This window comes from Cupressus sempervirens, chromosome 7 (assembly GCF_028749045.1).
Source record: "Cupressus sempervirens isolate cs-2001-9-10 chromosome 7, ASM2874904v1, whole genome shotgun sequence".
NCBI classification, from domain to species: domain Eukaryota; kingdom Viridiplantae; phylum Streptophyta; class Pinopsida; order Cupressales; family Cupressaceae; genus Cupressus; species Cupressus sempervirens.
The window spans coordinates 229,228,460-229,249,340 of NC_143124.1; positions in this window are offsets into that span (position 1 = coordinate 229,228,460).

A 20,881-nucleotide genomic window follows, 5' to 3' on the forward strand; every position below is an offset into this window, starting at 1 on the left:
AGTGTAGAGAGGAAATATAGAACAAAGTTTTGGAGAGAATGACTCAGAAGGTTTTCATTGATCAAGTGGAATTGTCCACCATTCTTTCTAATTTTTAAAATTATGTAAATAATGTTGTTTCTTTATTTGTTAAGTTGATTGATATATCAAATTTCACGAAGGAAATAAAGGATAAGTTGTCACAGATAGATACTAATTTGAAGGTAAGTGCACATCAATTGACCCTAGCACTAGTTCTGCATATTTTGTGAAAATCAGGTATCTGACAGAGTTGCTGGAAGAATTATTGTGGGAAGAAGCTAGGATAAGGGCTACAATAGAAGATATATAGAATATGATAATTTCCAACATGGATGTAATGTAAAAACATATTGTGCATTCCAAAACATTAATCCATGAGAACAATTTTTCAATTGCGGATAACATGATGGAACTATCAGCTGAAGTGTAGATAGCTTTGCATAGTTCCAAAGTTTTGCAAGAGAATTGAGACAAAACCATGTCCATGATTTTGAAGGTACATAGTGATTTCCTTTCACATTTTGGAATTACCTTGTCAATATTCATTTTTGGATTTGTGTCAAAATCAAGGGACAAATAGTTATTATTATACTATACAATGCATATGTTGTTGAAATCTGATTTAAAACATCACTATTCAGGAAGGAATATTGTTGATAAAAAATAATTTTCAATCATTTTTTTTTCACTAATGTCAAAATTTCTATTTTCTGGAATGACAATTGCTTATACAATCCAAGTACTATCACTTAGTTAATTGATGAAGGGATTTAACCAATAAGATGTAACAAAAGCACCTAATGGAAAGGTTCAGTTATGGTTTTCTAATCAAGTCCAAGGATTAGTTAAGACAATGGTAAAATGATGTATTGATAATATACTTGGAAATATAGAGGCTGGCTACACTTAGAAACTTTAGAAGAATAAGTTGTAGCAAAGTTGTCTGCAAAGCTTGCCTAAATTCATTAGTGGATGTCAAGCAAGTTAGTTCATGCCAAATAGATTATCAATAAGTGCTAATTAAATACAAAATATAGTGTGTGCCAAGTGAAATAGAAGGTGCTAAGAAAGTTTAGGTGCCGAGCTAGAAAAAAATGTAATAGGCGCTGAGCATCAGTAAAACTTAGCTAATGCCAAGTGAATCCACAATAGTGGTTGAGTAACATAGTATGTGCCAAGCAACAAAAAGTCAATAGTGCTAAGTTGTTGCACTATTTGGAAATTCAAAGATTTGCTAGATCTAAGATGATAAGTGTGTCACCTTGAATTTTGTGAACTAGATGGAAGATAAGAATGATGAGTTGGTGGCATAGAATTTTAGGTAAACCATTTTTTAGGTGAATACAGGTGGATTCTACATGATGTTTCTAGAAGAAACAAGATTAAGGGTAGATTCATTGAATCTTACATAATCTATTCAAACTAAAATTAAGAGAAAAAATATTAGAGCAAGAAAAGTATTTTAGAGTTTAATTTAAGGAGTTACAGGTCAAGAAGCAAGAGTGGTTGGTTGGAGAGAGTATGTGATGTCAAGGAAAAGTCTTTAAGAGGGAGGAATAAAGTACAAAGACTCTGCTTTGATAGGTGACCACATAAGTGATTTCATTGGCGCAATGAGCATGGCGACTCAAGAAGACAAAGCTTGAAAGGAGGACAAGCTGTCAGAGCTACAGAGATTGAAAGCCAAGAAAATTTGTGAGCTGAATTGACATCTAAAATCTACAAGTTATGTTGCAAGTTGTATCAAATCAAAAAGCCCTTATTGTTACTCTCTATAAATTTAATCAGTTAGGGAAAAATCCTATGGACTTAGGTTGGTTTAATAGCCATTTTATAAATCCTTTAGCAGGGTGGAATTTCAATTGAATATTCTAAAGTTCTTTAACTAGGCCCACTTCTAACAGGGTGGCTAACATCCTTTAACTAGGCCACATTTAACAATGTGCTTTAACCTTTAATAGGGCAGGCCTTTCACAGGGTATCACTTTAGAAGAGTGAGAATTGAGTAGCATGTTACTAGTGGTTTTTCCCAAATTGGGTTTCCACGTAAATCACTATGTTATGTGTTGATCTGTCATGTCTTATTCTTGCATGTTAATTTTACAATAACTTGCTAAGTAGAAAGTTCAGTTTGGATGCATGGTTAATTTAAAATGGGCTCACTATACTTAGTGAAAAAATTTAAATAGGACATTTGGACCTTGAATAACTGATTCACCCCCCCACCCCCCCCCCTCCTTAGCTATTCTAAAACATTTCTAACAATTAGTATCAGAGCCATCTATTGATTTGGTTTAAAGGTACTAGAAGTGGAAATGATCAAGATGTCCAAGAGAGAAGTTCCCAAGCTCAACAAAGATAACTTCGCTACATGAAAAAGTTGAATAAAGCTACAACTTGGATCAATAGGTGATCATGCACAAACCTCAATTGAAGTGGAAAATGTTGATCCAACTAGTGTCCCTACTACAGAAGATATGAAGAAAAGGAAGAAACACAATCAGGCAATGTTGGAAATTGCCTTTGCTCTCAACTATGTTTAATTTGAGTGGAAAGCCTTGTTAGATATTTATGGAGGAGATTAGAATGTCCAAAGATCAAAAATAAAAAGCCTCAAAGGAAAGTTTGATGACATGAGAATGGAGGAAGGTGAGAACATTTCTCAATATGCCTCTAGAATAAAGGAAGTAGTAAGTGCAATAAGAAGTTTGGGTGGTCATTTAGATGATGAAACTATTAATAGAAAATTCTTAAGAACCTTGCTCCCCATCTATGCTATTAGAGTTTTATCCATCCAAGAGTTAAGATGCATACCACGAAATAAGCTAACTCTTAAAGGTATCGTGGGAGGACTTACTGCATTTGAGTTATCCAACTTTGATAACTACAGACCTAAGAATCTTGAATTTTCTTTCAAGGATAAGCTATTGTTGAAAGACACTAAGGAGGTGAAACAAAGACAAAGAAAGACAAAATATGCCTCTATTGATAGGAGCACAAATGAAGAAGATGTGGAACAATTGGAAGCATTGTTGGCCGGAAGATTTCGCAGAGGCAAAGGTAAATTCAAAGGTAAGTTGCCTATCATTTTTTTAAAATTGTAATGAGGTAGGACATATTGCTACATGGTGTACATAGAAAAATAACTAAAGAGGAGGCAACAAACACAAGAACAAAAGAGAAGATGATAGTAGAGATTATAAAGACAAAGGTAAAAAGTGCTACATTGTTGAAGAAGAAGATTCTGATGAAAATGATGATGAGGTCGTCTATGTAGCCATGAAGGATGAGTTAGATGAAGATGAGGCAACAACACTAGTAACCTATGTAAAAAAGAACTATAGGTGGATCGTAGACACTAGGTGCTCACATCACATGATAGGAGAAAAAAGTAAGTTTGTTACCATTACTCAGTATGATGGAAATAGTGTTAGATTTGGAAATGATGCTCCATGTTTAATCAAAGGAAAAGGTTCTATTAAGCTTACAGAGAAAATTTCATGTGATAATGCATATTATGTTGAAGGGTTGAACTACAATCTACTGAGTGAATCACAGTTAGGAAATGTAGGATGCAAAGTAGAATTTGGAAACAAAACTGCCAAAATCTATGACACTGATGGAAATCTGATAGGAAAAGGAGACCAAACAAGGAGTAATCTATTTCACCTAGATATGGAGGATGCAACCTGTCCTATTGTAAGATTTGATGATGTATGGCTATTGCATTAAAAACTATGTCATGTCAACTTTGATAACTTGATTAACATCAGCAAAATGAAGAAAGTCAGAGGTTTACCTTAACTAAAGAAGCCTGACAATACAATGTGCAAACAGTGTCAGCTAGCAAAGATGACAAAGTCAAGTTTCAAAAGAAAAACCCATACTTCGAAGGAAGTATTAGAGTTAGTCCATATAGATTTATGTGGCCCAATAGAAGTGCAAAGCTACAAAGGAGATAGATGTATAATGGTGTTTGTTGATGACTACTCTAGGATGATGATTGTCATGTTCTTAAAGCAAAAATATGATGCATTTCAAATGTTTAAGTGGTATTTGGCTAGGATTGAGAAAGAAATAGGAAAGAGTCTAAAGGGCCTAAGATCAGACAAAGGAGGAGAGTTTACATCAAAAGAATTTGAGACATTTTGCAATGACAAAGGAATTTAAAGACAAACATCAGCACCTAGAACTCCCCTAAAAAATGGAATTTTAGAAAGAAATAATAGATCAATGATAGACTATGCCGGAACATTAATGATGGAGAAGAATGTTTCTCTAAAGTACTAGAGAGAAGTTGTTACTACTATTGTCTACACCCTAAATTGAGTACAAGTCAAGAAAGGTACAAATGCAACACCTTTTGAATTTTGATTCTAGAAATGGCAAGTTTAATGCAAAGAGTGATGAAGGCATATTCCTTGGATACTCCACTAGAAGTAAAGCATATAAGTGTTTGAATACTAACACTAACAAAATTGTGGAGAGTGTAAATGTAAATTTTGATGAACATGTAGAAGTTCAAGTTGATGAATTCAAGAAACTAGAAGAGTATAGATCCTTTGTATACTTCTATGAAGGAATGCCTACTAAAGAAGAAGTTGCCAATCAAGTTGGAAATCAGTAACAAGTTTCAGTATCAGCCGAGTCACAACCAATGAATGTCAAGTTGCATTCAGAAGTTGAGTTGCAAAATGAAGAAAATGCACATTATGATTCTAAAATTAGTACACACAAAAAAGATGATGAGTTACTTGAAAGAGATGTGCATAGTGACTTTGAAGCTAAAAGACCAAACATGGAAATAAGGACAAAACCAAGGCTATCCAAGTATGTTTACTAACCAAGATTGAACCCAAAACAATGAAAGATGCACTACAAGATGATAATTGGTGTAAAGCTATGGAAGAAGATATTGAGTAGATAGAGAAAAACAAAACTTGGACTTTAGTTCCAAGACCAACTAATAAGAATGTGATTGGTACCAAGTGGGTATTTAGAAACAAGCTAAATGAGAATGGTGAGATCACAAGAAATAAGGCCAGACTAGTTTGCAAAGGTTATGCACAAGAAGAAGGACTAGACTATGGACAAACATTTTCCCTTGTTGCAAGGATGGAAGGAGTAAGAACTCTACTTGCATATGCTACTTACAAAGGTTTTAAAGCCTACCAAATGGATGTAAAGTTTTCTTTTCTGAATGGTATACTAGAAGAAGAAGTCTATATAGAACAACTAGAGGGATTTTTTGATAACAAGGACAAGGATATAGTTTGAAAATTGCATAAAGAACTTTATGGCTTTAAAAAAGCACCTAGAGAATGGTATGAGAGACTTCACAAATATCTTGTGAAGATAAGATTTGAGAGAATAGATGACAATAACAACCTATATATCAAGGCAGAAATAGATAAAGACATTTTGATACTTAAAATCTTTGTTGATGATATAATATTTTGAGGAAAGGATGCAGTATGCAAAGATTTTGCTGATAAGATGAAACATGAGTTTGAGATGTCAGAAATCAAATTCTTTTTTGGATTACACGCACATCAACTAACACATGGAATATTTGTAACCCAATCAAAATATATCAAGGAGATACTCAAAAAATTTGGCCTAGAGGATTCAAAACCAATCAATACACCAATGGTAATAGGACATAAGTTATCCAAGAATGATGAGTCAGCTAAAGTAAATCAAAGAATGTACAAATCAATGATTGGAAAGTTATAGCATGTTGTGCATAGTAGACCAGACATCACATTCTGTGTTAGAATAGTGGCAAGATTCTCTACAAATACAAGAGAAAATCATCTTATGACAATAAAAATAATAATGAGATACTTAAAAGGAACATATGACTTTGGTTTATACTACAAGAGGAGTGAAAATTTTGAGTTGAATGCTTACACTGATGTATATTGGGGAGGTAATATAGATGACAAAGAAAGCACCAATGGAGGAGTACTCTTCTTAGGAAGAATATTAGTCACTTGGACTAGCAAAAAGAAAAGTTGTACCTCACAGTCCACTACTAAAGCTAAGTATGTTGTTATTGCTATCAACTACACCAACATTGTATGGATCAAGCACCTGTTGAAAGGTATGAAGGTAGAGATAACTAAACTTGTGATACTTTATTGTGATAATAGAAGTGCCATCAACATATCAAAGAATCATGTGATGCATGCCAAAACAAAGCACATTGTAATTAAGTATCACTATGTAAGAGAATTGATGGAAGACAAACAAGTGAGGATGGAATATGTCAACTTAAAGGAACAAATTGCTGGCATCTTCACAAAAATATTACCTAAAGATGTATTTGAATATGTTAGAGGTAAGTTAGGGGTGATACCTCAAACCAAGGCTATCTGAGTAACAACAAGACTACCCTGCATCAAATGAGTTGATTGCTAAAATGATATAAATCAATGCAGAGGATACTTACTTTCGGTTTTTCCTAAAGTGATTAAAATAATGAACTTCCAAATTAGTCACAAGCAAGGTAACAGAAGGAGAAACATGTGTTCCTACAAATGCTACATTTGCATCACAAGATTTTGATATCTAGTATGTCTTTGGCATTGTTGTCAAAGAGGGAGAAATAGAAAAAACTGATCAAGTCTACAGAATCAAATGTGTAGAGGGAGACATAATAGAAAGGAAGGAGAAAGGAAATAGTATCTAAGAGGGAGAAAATAATCAAATGTGTAGAGGGAGAAATAATAGAAAGGAAGGAGAAAGGAAATAATAGCTAAGAGGGAGAAAACAAAACAAACAAAAATCAATCAGGATGACAAAATCAAAGAGGGAGTAGAACAAAAAGGAGAAGATAGTGTATCAGCAAAAGAGATATCCCTAATACTTTGAAAGAGGGAGTCATAAGAAATTCAAAGTTACTGGTAGAATAAATAAGTTTGGATACAATTTTTTTTCTTTGGCATTTGATTTTTTGTTTTAACCTAGTTAGCATTTTGATAACTTGGTTGATCAGTTTGGTTTGCCATCAATGCCAAAGAGGGCGATTATTGAAATCTGATTGAAAAGGTCACTATTCAAGAAGGGAGATTGTTGAAAAGAAGGGAGATTGTTGATAAAGAATGTTTCCAATCATTTTTTTGTCACGGATATGAAACTTGGTATTTGCTGGAAAGACAATTGCTTATAAGATCCAAGTACTATCACTTAGTTGATTGATGAAGAGGATTTAATCAATAATATGTAACAAAAGCACCTAAGGGAAAGGTTTAGTTATGGTTTTGTAATGAACTACAAGGATTAGTTAAGAAAATGGTAAAATGATGTATTGATAATATACTTGAAGATACAAAGGTTGGCTACACTTAGAAACTTTAGAAGAATAAGTTGTAACAAAACTATCTACAAAACTTGACTAAATTCATTAGTGGGTGCCAAGCAAGTTAGTTCATGCTGAGTAGATCATCAATAAGTGCCGAGAAAATTTAAAATCTAGTGTGTGCCGAGTTAAATAGAAGGTGTTGAGAAAGTTCAAGTGTTGAGCTAGACAAAAATGTAGTAGGTGTTGAGCATCAATAAAAGTTAGTTGATGTCAAGTGAATCCACAGTAGGTGTCGAGTAACACAGTATGTGTTGAGCATCAAAAAGTCAATAGTGTCGAGCTACTACATTATTTGAAGAGTCAAAGATTTGCCAGATCTGAGACAATAAGTTTGTTACCTTGAATTTTGTGAACCAGATGGAAGATAAGAATGATGAGCTAGTGGTACAGAATTTTAGGTAAACCATTTTTTAGGTGAATACAAGTGAATTATACATGATGTTTCTAGAAGAAAAAAGAATAACGGTAGATTCATTGAATCTTACCTAATCCATTTGAACCAAAATTAAGAGCAGAAACATTACAGTGGGAAAAGTATTCTAGACTTCTATTTAAGGAGTTAGAGATCAAGAAGCAAGAGTGGTTGGTTGGAGAGAGTATGTTGTGTCAAGGAGAAGGCATTGAGAGGAAGGAATAGAGTATAGAGACTCTACTTAGATAGGTGACCACAAAAGTGATTGCATTGGCACAATGAGCATGGAGACTCAAGGAGACAAAGCTTGAAAGGAGGACAAGTTGTCAAAGCTGCAGAGACTGAAAGCTAGGAAAATTTATGAGCTAAATTGAGATTTAAAATCTACAAGTTATGTTGCAATTTGTATCAAATCAAAAAGCCCTTATTGTTACTCTCTAGCAATTGTATCAGTTAGGGAAAAATCCTATGGACTTAGTTTGGTTTAATAGCCACTTTGTAAATCCTTTAATAGGGTGGCATTCCAAGTGAATGTTCTAAAGTCCTTTAACCAGGCCCATTTCTAATAGGGTAGTTAAATCCTTTAACCAGGTCACATTTAATAGTGTGTTGTAGCCATTAACAAGGCAGACCTGTCATAGGGCATCACTTTAGAAGAGTGAGAATTGAGTAGCATGTTACTAGTGGTTTTCTCCAAATTGGGTTTCCACATAAATCACTGTGTTATGTGTTGATCTTTCATGTCTTCTCCCTACATTTTGATTTTACAGTAACTTGTTAAGTAGAAAGTTCAGTTTGGATGCGTGGTTAGTTTATAATGCTAAGTGAGCCCATTTAAACAAACCAAGCATCCAAACTAACCAGTTAGCAAGTTATTATAAACTAACCATTAACTAATTCACCCCCTCTCTCAGTTATTCTAAAACATTTCTAACACACACACACATGCACACACACACACACACACACACACACACACACACACACACACACACACACACACACACATGGAAGGGCATCCTAAGGGAAATAGAGAAAAGGGAAAAGTAGTTATGTACAACAAAGCTACAAAAACAATCTTGTAAATTAAAGAATAAAGTCAGTGTTTACTAAGTTGTTAGCACAATTGTCAAAACTATGTTGCAGACCCAATTATATTGATAGGGGGAGTTTTGACTTATATTTTGGGTATTTAGAATTTTGGTATGATAAGTGTTTTTATCACTAATACAAAAGGGGGAGTTTGTTGACATTATGGTCAAATCATTTGTCAGTTAGTGACTAACCACTTAATCATTTTGATTGGTTACATTGCTACTAAGCTTTACTATTGCTACCAAGCCTCACATTCAGATAGTCGTATCTGTCGAGCTTCACAAACTTTATCGAGATCATCAGTGAAACCCATGCAGGAAGTAGTTTAACCAACCTCTGTAGTCTTAATTGAGCTTATCAATGTCTGACAAGAATAGATTTCCACAATCAAATAAAGTATGAAGATGTGTATTTTGGATTCAATTGTGTGCCATATTGATGCAAAAATATGGCACACAATCAAATCCAAAATATGCATCTTCATACTTATCAATGTCTACTGAGCTAGCAATGTTAATGAAGCAGAATGAAGGTAGCATTGATTGGGCTATAGTGTCAATTGAGCCCTTCAATATCTACTAAGTTCTCCAGTGTTCAACAAGTCACCCAATGCTAATCAATTTCATGCTACTCTAGAGTGACCAATGTGGATCGAGTACAATGTGAACTAAATGCTATAACTTGCCAAGTTGACACTGTTGTGGAGTGTCATAATATCACCTGAGTGCCCATTATATCTTGAGTTATAATAGTAAGCCAACTTAGTGAAGATTGTTTGAAATTGGTGTTGTAGGTGACTCCAAAAGGTAACTAATTAGATTGGTATTTATGTAATACATCTTATCATATCTAATGATTAATGAGTAACAAGTACAATGAATGTGAATTAGAAGACAAAGGCTATAAGAAGTATAAGGGAAAGTAGAGTCTCATCTATCACAACAAGGTGATCATTTTACATCAAAGGAAAATCATGCATCAAATCAAGTTGTAGATCAGAGATCAACTACTATTTCATCCTAATAGGTGCATCAGTAAATTCCTTTAATAAGGTAGACTTAATAGTCTTATGCTAAATCTCCTAACTGAGTGCATACTTTATTGTATTGTATAAATCCTTTCACAAGGTGGACCTAATAGTCCTTATTGCTCCTAATAGTGCAGATCTCTAGAAATGATCATTATAAGCCTTAACAAACTAACTTTATACTATAGTCAGAAGGCTTTTGGGTGTCATTACCACCCCAATTTTACTTTCTATTTGAAAGGTTTCTGGGTTACCAAATATTCTATCAAGTGTTCTGAATGTTTTATTGTTTTCAGTCTTTCATGCATGCAATTAGATAATAATAGACTCTCAATCTCCTGGGACTGCATACATTTCCAACAAGTAAAGAAGTGACCCTTGGACAGGTTCCTACAAAATAAAAGCCAATCCTTAATTTCTTTAAGTCCATCGAAGTTAGACCCAAGGAAGGAAACATAGAAGTAGAAACATTAAGTTGGAAAATGCATACTGATGCTAATATGAATTGGTTAAAGTCATTGGAGAAATAATTTGAATTTTCAAAGGAACACCTTCAATTCATAAGGTGAAGATTGCTAGATAAAAGTTTAGAGGAGAACACCTCACCTGGTTAAAATTTATCCAAATATAAAGGGAAGATTTAGGAAATAATAAGACTACATCTTGGAAGAAAAATCTGTCCAAGATAAAGGAGACATATTTCCTTAAGTACTATGAGCTATAATTTCATAGAAAAATACCTAACTTAGGAGAAAGGATATGGATGCAAATACTTATACTAAGGAGATCTAGAATGTATGAATAAGATTTAGGAAAATAAAATATGAATATATGAAGGTAGGCAGTTAATTGAATGACATTAAAATGAACATCGACAAGGTGTTAAACCTTTTGCATTCTAATGATATGCATAAGTGATATTAGTTGATTTTAGTGTAGAGGAGAAAGCAATATAAAGATAAAAGTAGAATGACAGAGGAAGGGTAAGGAATCACAAAGGTTGTTTTGGATGAAAATCAAGCTAAAAAGTCCTTTGGGAAGTTTAGTAAAGTAGAGAAAGTAGGGGACTCAAGTAGAAGAGGTGGGTATAGGGGAAGAAGACCTAATGATAAAGGAATAGATTATGCAGAGCATCTAGATTTAATAATATGAAATATTTCAATTTAAAGAATTTTGGATGCCCTTGGTATAGGTTTCTAGAGAACTCATCTACTTTACATGGTGTTAAAATAAGAGCCACACTAACCCAACAAGATACTATGAGTGTAAATTCTCTTGAGATAAAGTTGGTTTCAGATGTTGGAGAAACCTTGATAAGCAGAAAAACATTGTTCAAAGAACAAGTCAAGGTAGAGAGGATTGATCCACCCCATAGGATATCATTTTTAGAATCAATTGTAAGGTACAAGGTAAGCTTTGATAGATAATTATTGATTTTGGTACAAAATATAATATAGTTTCTAAAGAAGATACAAATTATTGAAATTAGACACTAAAACCATAAAATCCTCTATATACAGTCTCTTGGTTGAACAAGAAAAAATATTTAGTTGTCAATAAACAAGCATGGGTAGTATTTAATATTAGGGGTTACAAGAATGGAATACTATGTGCCATATTACCTATGGATTCTTGTCAAATTCTCCTTGGTAGACCATGGCAATTTGATATAAAATTACATATGGATGGGGAGAAAAATTCTCTCTTTTTAGAAGGATGGGCTAGTTAATAAGAATCAATCCTTTTTGGAGGAAGAAAACACTAAGAAGTTAGGGGGAGTGTGATGCTAGCAGGGGAAAGGGACTTTGTAGAGACCCTGAATGAAGAGAGAGTAGGTTTCACCCTGGTCAAAATAGCTAGGGAAGAAAATAAGAGGAAAGATTTTCAACTTCAAGTAGTCCCTGTAGAAGTCAGAGAACTTCTAAAGAAGTATAGGGATACTATTACAAGATATATTCCTAATTCTCTACTCCTTGAAAAAGATATAAGTCATTAAATTAACCTTATCCTAGGATTAGTACTTTCCAATATATATATATATATATATATGATAAATTCATAGAAAAATGTAGAAGTAGCCAAATATGTTCAATATTTATTGAATAAGGCCCTAATTAAAAACATCCCTAGTCCATGTGCAATGCCTACAATTTTAGCACCCAAGAAGGATTGAACTTAAAGGTTTTGTACTAATCATAAGGTGATTAATAGGATAACCATTAGATATAGGTTTCCTATCCCTAGAATTGAATATGTGATGGGTTTTTTAGGTGGAGACTCTTATTTGTCCAAGATAGACGTCAAAATTTAGTACCATCATATTATGATAAAAGATAATGGTGATTGGAAAACTGCATTCAAGACAAATGATAGTCTCTACAAATGTCTTGTAATGTTATTTAGTCTAACGTGCCTAGAACCTTTTTGAGGTTTATGACTGAGGTGTTTTAGGATTTCACTTACAGATTTATAATTTTATATTGAGATGATAGACTAATATATAGAAAGAGTAAGGAATAAAATATCAAGTATTTGGACGTAGTGATTAATATTTTGCATACAAAAAAGTTTTAGATCAATCTTAATAAGAGTTAATTCATGAATAAGATGATTATTTATTTGGGATTTATGATATTTAAAGGGGATTTGAAAATGGTTCCATGTAATTTGGAGGCTATCTTGAACGGGCCAACACCTAAAAGTGCAAGATAAGTGAGGAGTTTCTATTATATGGACACATTTTGTAGGAAGTTCATTAAGAAATTTAGTCACACTTATGTTCCAATCATTGAGACCATTAGAGATGTTTGAAAAGTAAATTGTGTATGGGTTGAGAAAGTATATAAAAGGTTTGAACAATTGAAGAATATGCTAGCTCCTGGTATTCATTTTGCTGTTACCAAATTTTGTCAAGGTTTTCACCATTGAATGTGATGCTAGAGGATTGGTGATTGGTGCATGATTGATCCAATAGAGGCTTTCTTTAGGAAAATTTTGATTGAAAAAAATACTGTTCTTATGACTTTTACCTATATGCTATTTTTCAATCTCTTAAGAAATAGAGGCATTAATTACTTTCCAAAGTATATATTGTATATAAAAACTATCACACTTTCATTTTTCTTATGGACATGAAAAAATCAATTATAGGAACATGAGTGGGTAGAGAGATTTCAAGCCTTTGAATCCACTATTAAAAAAAATGGAAAGATAATAAGGTAGAAGATACACTTAGAAGAAGGGTTTTGAAAGTGCAAGAAATATAACAGCAAAGCATGGGTTTTGAAACCCTCAAGGACATGTATACTAAATAAACTGATAAGAAGGAGATATATGAGGCTTTTAGAAAAATTGCCATGGTTAATTTTCTATGTATACATTGGAAAATGGATTTCTTTTAGAGATTACATCAACTTTGTGTTCTAACATGTTCTGTGAAGAACAATATTATGAAGTAAAATAATCAAGTTATTCTAGGAGGCCATTTATGGCTCAATAAAAGATTAGGCTAAGTAAGGAGATTTTATTATTGGCCTAAGTTAAAATTTGATGTAAGTAAGCTAATTATGATTTGTGTTATTTTTTAGAGGGTTAAAGATTGTCCAAATAATTTAGGATTATTTAAAATATTGCCAAAACCAAATATAGCATGGGAAATTCTAAGAACAAACTTTGTGATGGGATTACCTAGAACGAAGGATAGTTGTGATATCATTTTTGTAGTATTAGATAGATTCAAGAAGATGGCTTGCTATATTCCATGTCAAATCACTAGTGATGCCAATTATATGACAAGTTTTTTTTTTCAAAGATATAGTATGGTTACATGGATTACCCTTGAGCATGGTGTCTAAGAGAGATAGGAAATTTGTCAAATATTTTTAGGGAACATTAATGAAATAGATACGTACAGAGTTGGGATTCATTTATCCCCATCATCCTTGGACTTATAGGATAACTGAGGTGGTAAACACGTCTCTTGGAAACCTACATAGATTCTTAATTAAGGATCATGGACATAGTTGGGATGTAGTTCTACCATAGGTATTGTATACCTATAATGACTCCAACAATAGAGGTACTTGTACAAGTCTATTTAAAATAGTCCATCAAAAACATCCTAGGGGGATATTTTAAAAAAGGAATATGCAAGGTTTGGACAAAAAGAGTGCACATGAAAAAGACATGGTAGTGACAATAAGAAAATTCCATGAGAAAGTCAACGATTACTTCATCTAAAGTTTAAAATATATATATATATATATATATATATATATATATATATATATATATATATATATATATGTTTAATGTATGAGAAAGTGTGTTGTTTAATCTTTATTAGGAGATCTGGTTATGGTTCAACTAATAAAGGAAAGGCTTTCCAAATTTAGTCATAGTAAGATGATGATGAGGAATATCTGTCCCAATAAAATACTAAAATTTTATACAGCCAATTCCTACAAACTGAAACTACACCCTAAAATATGTCTTTCTCTTATATTAGATGTCGCAGAATTGAGATTTATCAAGGTCTTCCTCATGGAGGGACTCAAAATATTTAATCATCTATAAATATTTAATACTAGATCAATGAGATGCCTCAAAAGGAACCGCCATGGATTGAATGCATATTGGGAAATAAACAAACCAAAAAGATGAGACACGCTACATATTTTGACCACTTGGTCAAATGGATTGGAAACCTTGATTCAAACAAAATACGTCGATACTGGAGGAAGACATCAAGAAGAAAGGAGTGGGTTTGCATCAATTTGTCTCTTAGAGGACTTGATATTTTTTTTTTCCTTGGGAGTATTGTGGAGGAGCAACCAAGTCATGCAATAAGGTGCAAAGTGAATTGGACTCCAAGTATAATAGGAGAACAATAATATTGTTACATGGATTAGGTGGTTCAATTAGGTGATGGATTTGTGTAAGATAAGCTTGGCATGAAAATGTACTTTAGGACAAATTAGGGAAAGTTGCACATAAATGGTCAGTTGGGACAAAACAATATAATTACCTCTTAATTATTTATGATGTATGAAGTCATTTCATGGTATTAGTAATTTTATGATAGATAGAAATGTGTAAATTGCAAAAGGTGTCAAGTTATCAAAAAAAATTCAATAATAACATTGATAACATTTTGCAAAATGATGTCAAGTTGAGGATTTTAGTTTATAATGGAAAATAATTTGAAAACTAGGTTGAAAAACATTAGAAAATGGTTTAAATACCTTAGTAATGGATCAACTATTTTTGGTGAATTTTTTGACAAGGTTGAAGCATAATAAAATGAAGGTTTTGTAGCACTTTATGTGTAAGAGCTCATATTTCTTATGCATTTCAAATGGAAAGTGATATTAATCTTCCAATAATATTAGTTCATAGATTTTCCTTTCAAATGAATAGATTTTTAGTCTCTAAAGTGATAAGAGAAGGTATTGAAAATTAATTTTGTATTGCTAGGATGAAGCTCTTGTAAACTAGGGTTTGTCAATGAAACATGGAAATTGGGCTCACATCCACAATTTAAAATATTTGAAACTAAAGAATTTATAAGGTCTAATATAGTACTAAAGAATTCTAGATTTATTTTTTGTACTACTTCAAATGATCATTTATGGACACCAACCCTAGTGCTTGGCATCCATATCTGACAAGTATGTTTGTATAAACAAAGTATAATTTATTGTGTGAATGATGCAAGAAATGAGTTTGAACACTTGTGAAAGGTTATTTGGGATGCTTTCTTAGCTTTTGAAGTTTTAGAAGAATTATTTTGTGTAGAGAGCCACCTTGAGATACAAGGATATCAAGATGACATATAACTCACTTGTATGGGCTTCATAGGCACCTTAAAGAAGAAACCATAATCAAATATGGTGACCTTGTCATGAATCTTGGCAGTTTGATAGAGTGTCCAAATGGCTATACAAAATTGTGATTTTTTGGAAGGATCCTTTGTTTTGTAGGAGTAGTAGCTTGGAAACAGATTAGGCAAACCTAGTTGGGGCCAATTAACCTAATTGAATAATAGGGTGAAACTGGGTACTTGAAGAACATCTGATCCTTAAAAAAAAACAATTTTGGGTTCTTTTGGCCTAAGAAAGATAATCCTTGTGGTTAGAGTCATGGTGGAGAGTGGAAGTGAGATAACCCCTAACATACTTATGTTTTGAAGCCAAGAAACCTATCAAAATGGTGTCTTGAGAAGTGTATATATTGAATTCAAGGAGTATAAATGTTGATAAAGTAAAAAAGAAGGATAGTGTGACTCCAAGGACTTGTTAGTAACCCTTAATAGAACATAGGTAAAAGGACCTATTGTAAGGTGAGAGACCATTAAATAATCTTGCCTCCTTCTCAGATGGTAATTTCATGTATGGTGACCTTGACACCTCCAATACTCCATCCTTCATCAATGTGAGTAATCTCTAGCTCCTCTAGTCTTGGTTCATCTTCTACCTCACATAATTCATCTTATTTTGGCTCCTCTAGTCCAAGATATTTCTTCAATATAAGTTCTATATCTTATCTTGTACTAGTTGGGACTCAACACTTAGGAACCTATTTGACCTCTCCTTGGTTTAAAATGTTGGTCTAGTCTTACAAAAATATGTTTGATCTCCTCCTTGGACATTTCTAGTTGCTTCTAAACTAGAACATATTCAATTAGTTCTCTAACCTTTTCTAATGTATCTTTCCATATAGATTAAATATTATCATACAAGGATATGATAATTTTTCCTTTTAACTAAATCATATCATTATCTATTTTTTTCACACAAAATACTACTGCATCTTAAATTTTCTTTCATTCTTCATCATTAAATTTATTATAGTACTTTTCAAGTTCAATCAAAATACCCCATGTCCTAACTTTATTCATAATCTTATATCACAAGTAATGAACTTACTCATATTAGGTTGGTAATTATTCACAATAGGGGTACCAATTACATTATAGTTTTTTCCATTGGACTTTAACTCCTTTTTGCCCTCCTCAGATTTAGTCCTTTCTTCTTTACTCTTGTCAACATATTTTTCACTATGATCCTTTTCCTTCTTCGTCTATTTTATTTCCTTTACTAGTTTATATTTTTTTTTGGCCTTAGAAGGATTAGCCTTATCATCCTTAGACTAATTTCATTTTCTAATATCAATTGGATAAGAGGTGTGGTTTTCCTTTATTTTATTACAAGCCTCCTTGTTTGTCTATTTATTGGAGATATACCAATTTGTATGATACTAATTAAACTTCTTCATCATTTGGTATAGTAGCAATTGTGTCACATTTATCTTCCTTGTACCTACCTCTTTCTTTATTTATTTGGACCTTCAAAAAATACTTACTTTAAAGTAAATTAGTCTGCTTGTTGTATTATCTTCTCAATGACTGGTTGGCTTAACATACTAAATACTTCTATACCATTATGAATAAATGTCATGAACTTAGGAACACTTCTATATCACAATTTGTACAATAGATCCTCTACATAGATAGTAAACATATCTTATTCTACCTCACAATCCATAAGCATAACCCAAAAGGTTCTTTGTTCAAGCAATTTTATACAATAGGTATATAAAATTTTGCATTTTTATCCCAAGCTTCCTTTATATTGTCAATGGTTTTGATGTGATAGATGACATCAACATGAACACATTTTCTTAACATACCTACAACCCCTTTTTTTAATCCCTTTTTATCTTCACTCTCATCACCAATATATATATTTTATTGTCTACAAAATGATTCAAACCATTAACCATTGAATTTATCCATACATTTTGTTTCCTTGTAATATAGTTATGTGGAGTTAGTTATGAAAATCCATGCACACGAGATGACCCCCACCCCACAAATAAAAACTACTCAATCAAAGGACCACCACCCCACATCACACAAAATAACTTATTCTAACACCTTATACATAGTACATGTATAATTTTCGCTTGTCAAATAGGACTTTTGATGAATCTATAGAAGAATCAATGAAACAAGACACAAGATCACTTAAGGAATTTATCAATTAGAAGTACCAAAAGAGGCCAGAATAGAAAAATAATGGAAGTACTTTTCCGAATCAAAATTTCATGAAAATGATATATGGAAAGAAAATAAAAAATCATGCACTTAAAAAATGACACATAGAAATGAGTGCATATGAGCCTGAATGAAGTCTTTGAAGTTGCAAAAATTAAAAATTTTAATTTGACAAAAAAGGGCCTTAGAAAGATAGCTGAAACATCACCTACATCATTTTGTAGATTATGGAATTCTACCCAAAATTTTAAAAAATAGAGAAAACAAGACTTGATGATTGAGATATCATTATTTGAAAATCATCTCTATAATTATTATTTTGAATGATGATTTGGAATTACAATAGGAAAGGTAAACTCTAAGAGTGGGTGGGGGGTGGGGTGAATCAGTGCTTCAAACTTTAACCCATAAAAATATTCAACACACATCCATCTCACATATTCAATAAGTAAACTAAAATACCATGTAAAGCATATACATCTAAAGTATGTAAACAATTAGGCATTCACACATATATGACACAAGATATAATTACCCAAAAACCCTCCAATGAGAAGGTAAAATTGGGGTGGGGATGACACCCACAAATCTTCACTATTGTAGTAATAAAGTGTATCCAATGAAGGTTACAATGTTTGATCATGAAACATGATAGATACCCTATGAAAGGTCTACCCTGTTAAAAGCTTATAAAGACTATTAGGTCTTACCCTATTAAAGGGTTACAACACCTTGTTAGAAGTCTGTCTGGTTAAAGGACTTCAACTCACAATTAAGTAAGCACCTTGTTAGAGGATTTCAATATAGCCTTTTAGGAATACTCTATTAAGAGATATAATTGATTCACCTTTTATAATATCTCAGAAATGACTCTACAATTAGCAATTTGTTGCTTGATGACAGATCACCTCTATACTAATGTATACTTGATCCTTCTTGATCATATGTCTCTCTGTTGTTCATTTCTTCCTTCCTCTATTCTCCTTTAACTGATTCTGCAATGGAATTTAGATCATAATACCTTGATCACCATGAATGTCCTAGTTTGCACATGCAAAAATCTCCTTGATCATTCATTCCCATATCACTCATCATAAGAGGTTTAGGGTTTTTCCTCCTTAAGAAGACCTAGGTGACCTAGGGTTAGGTATGAATTGATGGTTGTGATTCAACCATTTTGCCACTTAAACCTTCCCTTTATCTGATTGGGTGCATGTAATACATAGGGATTCCCAATTAATATTCATCCTTATCAACAAAATATCGTCATTCAATCCTTAAGTCGACCCAAAAATGGTTTACATAGTGGTTTGTGCCAATACATACAACTATGAAAAAACTATGTTACTCGGCATTTGAACTTCTCTAATTCAAATGGCACGTGATTTGACCTTATATTTCTTATTTAGATGAAAAAAAAGTTGAACAAGAGTTTTTTTGACCTTCTCAATGTGATGCCAAGATTTGATTTGGACTAGCGTTGGGTCAATAAGTTATAGACTTTACTTGAAAATAAAATTCTCTCTAAATAAGCTATAAATTGATGCTGCTACTACTCTAATATGATGTAAGAATTTTAGAAAGGAAAAAAATGAAAGTGTAAATAATATCAATTGATATCACAAGAGAGATAGGTAAAATTATGATGAATTTATTTATTTAATAATGATAAAGAATACATGAATAGAATACATTCTGAAAATAAATCCACATAATCTCAAAAAATGCCTCTGAAGTCACAAAAGTTGAGATTTGCAATTTTAAAAAAAGACTTAGAAACAAAGATGATGCATGACCTACATCATTGTGTATATTATAAAACACTACCCACAACAAAATCTACAAAAGGAGTCCAAATGACTAAGATATCATTTCTTGAGAGAATAATCTCTATAATTTTTTATTTATTTTTAATACCACACCTATGAGATTCATTAGTCATGATTTGGCCTCAAATGTTTGACTTGCATGAAATAGAAGTTAATTTATCTATTTTTGGATCGTCTCAATGTGATATTAACCTCTAATTTTGACTTTCAAATAAAATTCTCTATATATAAGCTAGATAATGATACTCGTATAGATTTGATACTATGTTAGATTTTTCCAAAGGAAAAGAATGAAAATGGCAAGATCTAAAAGCTCAATTGATAGAACAAGAGATATTGGATAAATAAAATATCACTACAGTTATTCAATAATGTTATCAAATATATAAATAAAATCTCTATTCCATAAAGTAGATGTGCCTACATATTTACACAATGAATGACAATAAGGATTGATGTAAGAAATTACATTTTATAAGATAAGTTGTAATCAAATGTCAACCAGTGGTGGATTATCCTCCATTATACAACAAGGTATGTGACACGTGTAACAATGAGAGGATGATAATGTGATAAGAGCACTAAACAAGGACAACTTTAGTGGCAAGTTTTTTTCCAATTGGATAGCTCCATGCATCACAGACCTTGAATATGGAAAAAAAATGCACTTTTTGGGTATAGATTTATAATAAATGGGTCCCATGCCTAGGCAAAAAAAAAAGAGCTATACATAATTATCTTTATTTAGGCAATAACTTCACCAATAGAATCACATTTTTCTAGGAGGAAAACTAAATATTTTTGCTTGCAATGTCTGAATCTTTTCATAATCCACAATCATATTCACTAATATGTGGTCAAGAGTTATGGCTATAGAACAAGTATATATATTTTATACATGTCTCTATTCCATAAACATTATATGGAATATTTTAACCATTTAAACTTTGACCTTAAATGCATTTAAAATGGACATGTGCCTCTATTTTGAAGACTTTATGAAAAATCTTGTACCTTTTAAATTTTTGGTCAAGGGGTATGTGTAGGATCATGGTCAACCAAACTATGCTCTTAA